This window comes from Gossypium arboreum, chromosome 9 (assembly GCF_025698485.1).
Source record: "Gossypium arboreum isolate Shixiya-1 chromosome 9, ASM2569848v2, whole genome shotgun sequence".
NCBI lineage: Eukaryota > Viridiplantae > Streptophyta > Magnoliopsida > Malvales > Malvaceae > Gossypium > Gossypium arboreum.
In genome coordinates this window covers 999,553-1,012,875 of record NC_069078.1, presented here as the reverse complement: position 1 = coordinate 1,012,875, position 13,323 = coordinate 999,553, and positions in this window count along the sequence as shown.

Genomic DNA, 13,323 nt, shown 5'->3' with positions numbered 1-13,323 from the left:
CACAGGCCCAAAATACCCAAATCAGTTATCAAGTTAGGAAACCCTAGGGTTTACAGAAGCTTCGCGCCGCAAGCACTCCAATCGTTACGCCCCTTCGTCTCGCACCGTTCCAGTGACCCTTCATCGACGCCTCCATCAGCGTCGTGACTCCAACTTCAAATGTCGCTACCAGTAATCGGCATCGAATCAACACCAACAAGACTCACCACCGTGATATCCTCGTTGGTATCTGCAAGAAGGAAAGAACCACAACAGAAAAGAGAAGCAAACATGGAAAGAAATCAAAGATTTTTTTCCCAAAATGTAACAATTTACAGAAAGCTATAAAAGCCTCTTTTCTAATCTGTAAAAGAGAAAGATACACGATTTATCAGATATAAAAACACAGAGAAACAAATTATAGATTTTTTACCTTTTCCAGAAAACAGAGGTGATTCTTCTTGCTTTATTTTCTTTATTTTCCTCTTGGATACCTGCATTTTATACATACAAAGTACTATAAAAAATAAAAGAGGATTACCTCTCGATTCGCTATGAAAAGTGAAGCTTTTCGAATCCCGACTGCCGTACGTAGCTGAGTCGGCAACGGCGCGTGGGTGCGTGGGAGCCCGATGACGGAGGCTCGACGGAGCTTCGAGGGCCTGCTCTCTGTCCTCTTTTAGAGGTTTTTTTTAGTTTTTTTTTAAACGGGTTAAAAATGAATTTCTGGGGCCAAAATTTGGCTTATATAGCCTCATGGGAACGGTGTCGTTTTACTTAAAACGATAGGCTTCAAGACGGCGTCATTTCAAATGCAGGGATCCTCGCGTTGACCCGTGACCCGGGAAGGATCCGCGTGTTTTTGTTTAAAGGGCTAATTGCCCAATTGATCCTTCCGCATTTTTAATATTTATAATTTCATTTTATTTTTATTATAATTTGGCCCTAACATTTTATTTTTGTTTCAATTTAGTCCTAATGGCCATTATAAAACTTATTTTGGGAACGACGTCGTTTTTGGGGTTAGGGCTAATTGCCCAGTGAGTCCCTCGGATTTTAGCGCGTGTTTCAACTAGGTCCAAATTTTTTATTATTTTAAAATTAACCTTAGAGTTTTATTTTTATTTAATTTTAATCCTTTTAAATTTTTATATATAATTTATTTATTTTAAATATTTTATATATTATTTATTTTTACTATAAACATTATTTATATATGTAAAAATTATTATATATATTATTTTTATTTATGTATTATTTATTATATTATTTATATTTTATTATATATTTTATTATATATTTTATTATATATTATATCATTTTATTATATATATTATTCATTATATTATTTTTATTTTATTATATATTATGTTATTTTATTATTTTATTATTTATTACTATGTATAATTTTAAAAATTTTAAATTATTATTAAATAATACATATATTATTATTAAATATTTAGTATATTATGTAATATTCTAAAATTTACTATAAAGTTTTGTTCCTATTTAATATAATATTATTTTTATAAATATATATTAAATTATTATATCATATAGTATTTTTTTATTAATTAATTAACCATTTTTTAAATTCTCCTTTATCATTTATATATTGTTTTAAATATTTTTAATACCTCATTTATTTTAACGGTATTTAGTTTTCATCTTTATTTTTGATTTATTTTACATATGTTCATAATTTGTTGATTTATTTTCGTATTTTTTATTTGTTTAGTATTGTTTTGGTATGTTAATTTTATCTCATAAATTATTTGTATTTTTATGTTATTCATTGTTTTTATATATTTGCATGGAAATTGATCATTTATGTTGCTATTTTAGATTATACTTGTATGAGATATTATTGTGTGCACCATGTAATTTTATATTTTATGTTTATTATTTTCTATGTTTATTTGCATGACATGTAAATATAATATTGTTATTTATTATTTGCTATGTTATATTCGCATGAAGTATTAATGTATGAATTATATAGTTTAGTATTGATATCTTGTAATATGTTAATATTATATCCTAATTGCATCATTGTTTAAAAAATACATACCCAAAAATGTTTTAAAAACAAGGCAATATTTTTGTGTTTAGGGATTCGGAAAATAGTGCCCTAACGTGCTGGGTTACGATTCCCTGTTTGCCTAGATACCTAAAATATCCTTCTAAATGAATTTTGTAAATTACGAGATGATTTTAGTTAAAAGAGTTTAAGAATATTGTGTCAAATCGTGCTGGATGTGATGTTCGTATTCTTTCTGGGCAAAGGAATCTCAATTTCCAATTCAAATTATTTCGGTTTTAAAAAAGTGATCTTTTTTTTTTAATTCTTTCAAACTTTTAACATTAAGACAGAAAACTATTTAATTTGGTACCAATTTTGGGCGTTGCGAGGGTGCTAATCCTTCCTCGTACGTAACCGACTCCCGAATCCGTTTTCTCACATTTTCGTAGACCAAAATGTTTCATAAGGTGATCCAATCACACCTTAAAAGGTTGGTGGAGACTCTCGTTTTTGTTTTTCAAAAAGTCAAATGCCGTTTTTTAAACACCTTAAAAAATGGTTTCGACAACTATCTTTCACTTTCAACTGATAGTAACCTGATCTTAAATCAATCTTAGAAAAGACTGAAGCTCTCTTTAGTTGATCAAACAAGTCATTGATACAAGGAAAGGGGTATCGATTCTTAATTGTCAACTTGTTTAATTGTTGGTCGTCAATACAAAGTCGCGTTGAGACACCTTTCTTCTTAACGAATAAAACTGGAGCTCCCCGGGGTGATAAACTAGGGCATATAAAACCATGTTCTAGCAAATCCTACAACTAAACTTTCAAGTCCTTCAACTTTGTCGGTGCCATACAATAAGGAGATATAGACACCAGAGTTGTACCAGAGAATAATTTGATTGTGAATTCAACCTCCCGATTAGGTGGTAATCCCAGTAATTCATCGGGAAACACAACGGGGAATTCATATACAGTTCATATATTACTGATTTTACTATACAGTTCATATTACTGATTTTACTATCCCCGATCTTCGAATTGATAAGATAAGCCAGAAAAGCTTCGCAACCATGTTTCAACAACTTATGAGCTTGAATCGACAAAATAATTCGAGTTGAACCACTCGTTTTAACACATTTAACCTCTATAATTTCACCATCTGAATCTTGAATCGAAAACTTTTTCTTTCGACAATCAAGAACCACTCCATGCTCGGTTAATCAGTCCATACCCAAAATTACATCAAAATCACCAAAAGGCATGATTAATAAATCTCTGGAAATGTCAAGTTTTGGATTTTCAGTGCATATCTCTTACAGACCTAATCAACTAACACTATTCGACCCAACGAAGTTGATACAGACATAGCTACTCTTGGCATCTTAGATTTCATACTCCCAGATTGGACCAGATCAATATTAACATACGAATGAGAAGGACCAGGATTTATCAAAGTATAAATAGGTGTGGAAAATAACAGAAAAATACTTGCTACAACATCGGTAGCATCACCCTCATCACGTGTCCGCACCACATAAGCACGAGCCGGCACTCTAGCCCCAAGCTGATGAACAATTGTTTCAATCCCTTTTCTTGATCCAACCCTCGAAACTAATCCACCTCTACTCATCCCTCGACCCCTAACTATTAGGGCGGCTCTTTATGTAACATCAGATGTATCATTTTCGTTCTTCGGACACTCACAAGCGAAATGCTCCAACGATCCCCATCAGAAGCAACCCTTTGTCAACTTCCAACATTTTCCCCAATGCTTCTTTCCACAATGTTCACAGCTCGACAGCTCCGAGGTTCTATTCATCCTTTTCACACTGCCAACAGGAACTATAGGTTGACGGTCTCATACTCTATTTGGTGTAGCTGATCTTACAACTGTCTTCCTATGTTCTTGAGACTCTTTGTCTCGTTTTGGTACTGAACGCGAACTATAAGTCCCGAAACATTTTCTCGTAACACGAGAAGGTTCAAATGTCTTGTTTAAGCCTAGAATTGTTCCACCATTTTTGCATGTTTTGACAAATCCACATATTCTTTAATCTTCAGCGTAACTAACTGAGTTCTGAGTTCTGAGTTCTAATTTCATCTCACATTCCACGTAAAAAATGTTTGCAGCTTACTTCTTTAGTAGGAACAAGTTTCATCGTATACTTGCTAAGTCACATATACTTTCTTTCATATTCTACCACAGATAAATCTTCTTGCTTCAACAAAAAAATTTCTTGTTTTCTATCTTCAAGATATAGTTCCCCGACATACTTCTTCTAAAACTTTATCTAAAAGAATTTCCAATCTATAGCTTTTGTAGAGACGTGTCATGTAATAATTTGCCACCATGTATAGGCTTCCCCCTGTAGTGAAACAACACAAATAACACTCTCTCGGGAAGTGCATTCTAGATGTTGAAGAACTCGAGTTGTTGATTCCAACCAAATTTCAACCGTCGACAGATCAACTCTTTTTAACCCAGCAATTTCAGTCGCACCATACCTTCTTGATTCTTTAAAGGGAGCTTGTTTAACCGCAAGTTGGGCATCATCAGATGAGTAACTCCCACTACTCTCTAAAGAGCTTCAACAATAGTACAGTGTATACTCATATCACCATGCCCTTCATTAGTGCCTCTATTAGCACTTGGCTATTGGACCCCATCAGGTTGAGCACTCGGAGTTACCGGTTCAATTTCATCTAATCCTTTAGTAGAATCATCACCCGTATGAATCTCTTGATAAGCCACACTATTAGATTCATCCGACATCTTTTAACTATAAAGCAGAAACAATTAAAATCAGCATCCAAATCCCGAATCAGACTTGACTTAACTTTGGCATATATTTCTAAACTCAATTTTGAGCTCAATTTAGTCTGAGAATCGGCTAAACCTGTATCTCTGATACCATTAAATGAAACACCCTAGACTTGTAACCATCACCAAATTGGGGTTATAGGACATTACTAATCAAATCGTAACAATTACTAAACTTAGAACCAAAAAAATTAATTTGATTTACAACAATTAACCCAATATATAGTCATGGAAAAAACATAGCTACGAATCCTAATTTGAGCATACGAGATCACAATTGTAAGTTTTAGGGCTAAATTGAAATTAATTAAGAAGTTTTAAAGAAAAATATTTTTTTTTGAAATAGGGTCACACGGCCGTGTGGTTAGGCCGTGTGACAAGGCCCAGACCGTGTGGCTCAGAACATGGTCGTGTACATAGGCCGTGTAACTCTCTATGCCCGTGTGGACCAACCAACACTGAAAACAAATAAGACATGATCGTACGGATAGGCCATGTGTGACACACAACCGTGTGACAGCCCGTGTCCCAAGCCGTGTATAGCATAATTAACCCCTAAAACAAGCAATTTCATACCCCAATCCTTGCACCACAAGTCATACCATGTCTAAATGAATCCTAGGTTCAAAATCAAATTCAAATCATCAATTTCATGTTATAATTTCAACCATTCTAAGCCTAACCATTCAATTAAATAACCAAAATAGGAAAATACATGATCTTAACTAACCATTTGAATTCAAACATCAATTAAAATGTCCAAATATATATATACTCACATCAAGTTACTAATTCATTAAAATCATTATTATAGATGACATTTACATATACATCACAAAACACTTATATACAAGCATTCACTTTAAGATCAACATCATTCCAAAAGTCTACATGACAACAGCCCTTGCAAATAACCTTCACTACATTCATCTATAGACAAAAAGATCAAAACTCAGAACATTATCATCCTAAGTACATGCTAAGACTCAAAAAGAAAACATCACTAACTTTGAGTTCGGGACTGTAGTTGGGTGCTGAGTCATAAATCAAAAATAGATACCTAACCTGCACACAAAAGAATGAATCAAATAATTAATAAATTCTTTAACTCAAAGAACTACAATTACACTTAATTGCCATAATTTCATAATCCATGTCAAGTAATGTTTATATCCACTTAATTTACCATAAAGCACAACATGAGCATTCCATACACCTTTCATAATAAACCTCATTTGCCAATCTTCTCCAATGAATTAATTATACATTATCAATATGGGACAATCTGATGTTGGCACCCGGTTCCTAATGGATAAACCGTAACAAAGTTTTGCACCCAATTCTAGTCGGATAAACCGATGATTGGTGTGCCCTGCACTAGTTGGATAAACTGATAATGTTTTGCGCCCAACGCTAGTCGGATAAACCGACAATATCAAATGTGTGCCCAACGCTAGTCGGATAAACCGATAATATCAAATGTGTGCCCATCACTAGTCGGATAAACCAACAACATCAAATGTGCGCCCAGCAGTAATGGGATAAACCGACAATTACATATGTAATTTCATAATTCACATTTCCTCATTTCATAATTCAAGCATTTACATATATATATATATATATATATATATATATATAATTAAGATATAAAAGTAACAATTAAATTATTAAAAATAATAAATAGAGTTTGAGTTCAAGGACTACGAACTTACCTTCGTAGCAGCCACCAATATTCGATGATGATGATTCAACAGCTTTTCCCTTCCTACGATTATCAACCGATTTACTTGTTTCTCGATCTAATTATAACAATTCAACTCAATTAATCTCCACCAAAATCTTTAACAATGTAATTTATATAATCAACTCATTAATACTATTTTACATATTAACATTAAACTTCTACTTTTATACACATTAGTCCCAAAAATTGATACTTCCAATTTAACATGAATTTACCCATCCATGCTTAACTGAATTTTCCTAGAGTCCCTATAAAACTTCATATTTCTCAATTGAACCCCTAATTTATTTATTTTTAATTTAGTACCTAATGCACAATTTCAACAATTCTAAAAATTTCAACATAGGCAAGCTAACTTATGACCTTAAGGTTCTAAAAACATAAAATTTATGTAAAAAGGACCAAAGTATACCAACCAATCAATTGCCGAAATATGCTTCTTCTCCTTTCCAAGTCCGGCATGCAAAGAAAATGAAGTTTAAAATTTGTTTCTCTTTCCCACTAAGCTATTTGTTTCCTATATTTTATTATTTCATTTTCACTTTTATTTTAACATGATTTACTAGCTTAAATGTTATAATATGATTAACATATAATAAATAATATCAATCATAATCATCCACTATCAACAACTTATATAAATAATGGTCTATTTATCCCTTACTCTAGTCTCACCATGTAATTCAATATTAATTACTATTTTATCACTTACTTAATTTAGTTTCGTATTTAAATTAAAACCTTATTTCTACAAAACTATCAAACTGAATTCAATTTACTTTCAAGATAACTCTATAAATATTCACTAAAGATATGTACGAATCTGGTTTACAGAAACAGGGTCTTGAAACTATATTTTCCGACACCACTAATTTTTAAGTAATTATAACAGAAATATCATTTCATAATTAAAATAAGTTATATTATTCAAAGATATTTTAATCTTTTAATTTTAACAAAAACTAAAAAAAAAAATATGCCTACAATAAAATTTGAACCACACCAATTAAATTAATAAAACATTAAATTCACCGCACATCAATAACAAATAAAGGCCATCCTCACCTAGCAGAATTTTGTGAAAGATGACAAGATAATTATTAAAGCTCCATGAACCACCCTCTATCATCCAAATAAGAATAAGAACCGCTTATCCACAAATCCGAGATGGGATGCAAAATATTAGGTATAGTAGTGCACATAGGCTGGAAGTTCAGAATACAAGCAGTTAGGCAGAGGAGTGAAGTGCCTCCCATCCTGCTTCCTCCTCATCTTCAAGATTCAATGCAGCCAATCCGTCTTCCACAATACATAACACCCGAAAAAACAAATAAATAAATAAAACGTGGTATAGAAGCAAACCTAAAATCTCTTAATTGAAGTGATTTATTTTAGTCTGAATATTTTTATAAAAATTTAGTCACTATATAAAATATTCATGAAAATGTCTGCCACAGCAATTAATTAGGCAGATGTAAGACAATGTATATATGATTTCATTAATGCCCAAAAAAGTTATTCAAATTCCAAAGATGACAAGTCTGTTGTTTCTTTATGGCAAGAACATACAAATTGTGCAATGTTATAAATATTTTTGACAACTTGTGGGCAGAGTCCCGCCCACTAGTCTCTATTTTTAATTACAAAATGCAATTGGCTGCGCATCATTTATATTTTTTCCTATTAAATTCTGCTGATCTAATTCTTAGTATTTTAATTTATTTTTATATTTTAAAATTTTAATATTAGATAATTATTAAATTTATTAAGTTTTGTTATTTACTAAAATATATTATTATATGTGTAATGTCATTTTAATTTTTATTTCTAATATTACTCACTAAAAATTAAATTAATGGATTAATGATTATCATTTGTAACAAGACTGAAACTTTAATATTTGAAAAATATATGGACTTAATGATAGATCCTCATTGTATAGTTATTTTGGACTATATTTTACTTACATTTGCTTAGTTTCTTAAGTATTCTTATATGTTTTGGATTCATTTTAGTTTATTTAACATTTTATGTTTGTATTAAATGTAATGTATTTCACTGTTTTATAAGTATTTGCAGTGTTTTTCGAGCATTTAATTTCAATAAAATATTTTGTATAATATTTATAATATTTATAAGTAAATATTGGTTTGTAAGAAAGATATCAATACATGGAACCATGGGATTAAATACACTCAGCTTGAAGTTGATCCAAGATGATGAGTGATAGTCCAATGCTCAAAGTTTCAAAATTTGTAATTTGGACACATTCAAAATCTCCAGCCCCAACACTTAGTGTTCCGACCATATCTCAGGGTCCAGCACTCCGTTTTGGATTACTTTATATCGTCGGAAAGAGAATTTGAAGCTCTATCCAAATATTAAAACATCAATGTCAAAATGCATCAAGAAAAAAAATCTAAAAGCAAAGAGAAAGTTACAAGTTTTACATTGATGGAAAATTTTGACGTATTTTCATATTAGGATCATGTCTCTTAATATACTTAAAGTTTGGTGCTGAAATTTTTACAATGAATGTACAATATGCAAATCTTCAATCAACTATTTTGACTTTTCCTAATTAGAGCCATTATTTTGGACAAAAGAAGTAATCAAGTAGCATGTAGAAAATGATTCCAAAATGTAATAAAGAAATAGGCCAATAAGTTATTACTATCAAAACCTATTCATTGTCATTTAGTTCTTCCTAAACCTTTATAAATAGTTGTTAGTTTTTAGAATGGAAGGCCTCTTAGATTTGAGATCAAGATCATTTTCTTGTTAGAGTTTATTTTATGTTCATTTTTTTCTTCACTATGCTTGTAAAAATCTTATGTTCCTTTTAGAAAAAAATCTTATGTTCTTCATTTTCGATATCTCTACCCTTATTTCAAAATTAAGTAACAAATATTTGTTTTAGCATAATATTTGTAATATTGTAATGTAACGACCCAAAAATCAATGGTGTCGAAAAATGCAATTTTGGGACCCTGTTTTCGTCAACTGGACCCGTAAATGTTTCTAGTAAATATTTATGAAGTTATATTAGAAGTAAATTAAATTTTGATTAGGTAATTTTGTCAAATTAGTGATAAATTAGGGCTCATGGAGTAAGTCGTAAAAGTGTCAAAAATTCAAATTTCAAGAAATCTCTAATCAGGATTTAAAGTAAGGACCTTGAATAGAAATCATACCACCATGGATATTTTAGTGGACGGTGGTGAGTTAGTGGACATCATAAAATTTCTAAAGTTAAGAAATTAAAATAAAATTTAAAGAATAAAAAAAAAAGGTGATGTTGGAAAGAAAGAGAAATCAATATCTTTTATTTCTTTCAATAAGTGATAGCTAGGGTTTGAAATACTCAAAGCTTCAATTGGTTAGCTCAATTTAGTCTTTTTTCTTGTAATTTTTATATTTTCGGAATCCCGGGAGCTTAAATTAGTTGACCCATGTAGTATTTTTCGATACTGTTAAAGATTGAGGATGTTGCCATTGATGAATAGTTGCAATTTTTTGTGTTAATTTGATATATTTAAAGTTTAGAGTTAAAAAAATGACTAAATTGTAAAGTCAATTGATGATTTTGTTCAATAGAGACTAAAATGGAAAAAAAATTAAAATTTATAGTAGAAATGAGAAATAGGAGGTTCAATTAGGACTAGAGTGAAATTTACATGAAAATTTGAGACTGAATTTGAAAGTTATGATAGTCTCAGTTTTAGGGACTAAATTGAATAAACTAAAAAAGTTGCTTAAATTAACAATTGAATGTGAAATTGTTTGTGTATTGATGATTTGGTATAATTGTGTTAATCTTTAGCTAACGTCGACCTGGATTCCTTGAAAAAGAAAGGAAAAGACAAAGCCGTCGACAAATAGTTCAGAGTTTGCAATTTTTGTTTCTATAATCCGAACTATCTCAATTGTTGCATTTATGAATTGCATTGTATGGTAAGTTCTTAAGGTGAGTTATAATTGATTTAATGAAATGAATTGAATTGATATGAATTCGTTGTATGTAAAAAAGACTGAATTGAATAGATTCAAAAATATTATTTGAAATATGGAATTGTACTAATGTTACGATGAGCTATGTTGTTATATATGAGAATTATTGATTGGTTGATTAAGATTATTATATTGAAATTGAAAATAGGATTTAAATGAATGTGAGAAATTTGTTACCCTATTAACTGTTCGAGCAGGGTCAGGTATAATTGGCATGTCATATGATAGAAAGAGTTCAGAGTTATACGACTACGTGTCGAGGAGTGTTGGGCACTCCATTTTTTGGTTATACCGACCAGTGCTGGGCACATCTTTCTGTCGGTTATACTGACCAACGTAAGGCGCAACTTATTATTCTCGGATTTATCCGATAGGCACTGGGTGCCAAATTGGTGTGTTGGTTGGATCCGCGTATTCATCTGAGTCCAAACCAGGTTAATAGGGAAATTAAAATGAAAATCAGAATAATGATCCATGAAATGAGTAGAAATAATTATGGTTATGTTCTTTGAATTAATGATATGGAAAAATTGAGATGAAATGTGATACCTAATAATTGAGATTTTCAAATGGAATATGAAATGGAAATGTTTTGCCTTATACTAATGACTTTTGTTAGATTTAGATTATGAGAACAAGAAATGGTAAAAGTTGACATGATAATTTGCATATCATCATTTATTCTTAACTTGTGCATTGAATAATTTATATTATGATTTAATGTTCAGATTATAGAAATACCACTAAGTTATACGCAGCGTACGATTTTGTTTTTCGTGCGTAGGTTAGGTTCTTTTTGTTCAATCATCAACTTCAGCATCCAACAGCAATCCCGAACTCAAGTGTTGGTGATGTTTTTAGTTTGTTCATGACAGAGGGTTATATGGTTGTATATGTTATGCTTTGGATTAATTTGGTATTTTGAATGTTATGTGAATATGTGTATATATAAGGGTTGGTACTAATCTTTGTAGTTGATAACCTTGTTGAATTGTTTAGGTATGTATGTTTAATTGCTTATATGGTGATTAGGTGATATGTCTTGAAATAGGATTAGTCAAATGAATGGTATGCATATGCTAAGTTTGAAAGAACATGGTAAGGTTTGGTATATGTTTATGTGGTTGATATTAATGCCATCTTAAAATTGTTTTGAATGATTAAATGATGTGTGTCATGTTGATTGTATTGTGGCACTTGATGGTATAAGTATGCTTTAGTACCTATAATCCATTTTTATTGATGAAATTTGGTAATTGGGATTGATGTGATTTTGGTGAACAAATTGGTATGAAACTTTGGTATGTTTATACATGAAGGGTTCGTGATGAATTGTTGAATTGATGTACTAACTATGGCATATTGGGTAGGCACTTAATATGGTTGTTATAAGTGGTGTTTTGGAGCATGTTTTGATTCTTTTGAATAGGTTGGGAGTTGGTTTAAGGCTTGCTTGTGGCTTAAGTGAATTAGGGATTATAAAACTTATTTTGGAAGGTTTCTTTAAGTGCACACAGTCTGACACACGGCCGTGTGCCATACACGGACATATGGCACGGCCGTGTGGTCTATATATTTTGGGTGATAATTGGTACATACAGTCACAGTCTCTCACACGGTCCAGCCACACGACCGTGTGAATGTTTGTAAGATTTTACAATTAGGTACGCACACGGACTCAGTTTGTTACACAGCCAAACGACACAGCTGTATGACTTTCTATTACACAATCTTTCTTCTTTCACGCTATTTGGCTACACAGCTGTGTGTTTCAACCCCACACGGCCTCAACCTTTCACACGGTCAGGGGATATAACCGTGTGACCCCTGTTTACAAAATTTTCCTATTTTTCTATAATTGTTTCAAATTGATCCCTGATTGATGTCAGGTTAATTTAAAGCTTTCATAAGCTCGATTTAAACCTAAAATTGTTTGTAATACATGTTATAATCGATCATAGGTGATAAATTGATATTGAATTGAGATTTTGAACTATGAATTGCATATAAATACTCCTTATTTGTTTATAGCACCTTATTGCTCGAGTCCAGCGGCCGGACTGAGTGTACGGTGTTACATGTAAATTCTAATCAACTTTCCTATGGATTGGCCTTGGACTCTTAAGATTTTATTACTTGAACATAACTTGCACTTGGTTTTGCGAACATTGAAAGTGTTTGTCAAGTTTTTTTTGTAACGACCCGAATTTCAGTGGTCTCAAAAAATACGGTTTCGAGACCCCATTTCAATAAATAGAGTCCATAAATAATAAATAGGTATATTTATGAAACTATTACATTGATTATATTTGAAGAAGTGATTGGATCAAACAAGATTATTTTTCAAGGATTTTAATGTGGTTGACTTACTTTATATATTGAGATATGCTATCACAAAATATATGGGCCGACTTTATAAAGATTTATCTAAATCTCTTTCATCCTAAGTATAATTGGTTTGATAAGATTTGGAAAGATAATTCTAGATTGAAGTTTGCTTAGTGAAGCTAGGTTCTTGCTCTAAATGTGGAAGCCTTGTTCAATATTGATACAAGTTTTTATTGTTGAGAAAATTATGTGAGTAGTGCCTCATGCAATGCCACCAGCAGTGCCCACTACACTTGGCATTGCGCGAATTACAAAACTTGCCTTATAGAGTTGTCAATCTTTCCAACCAAATTAGTTGGGTAATGAATTAGATGATTTCGTGGACATACGTTGGCCCATATTTGAAGATCC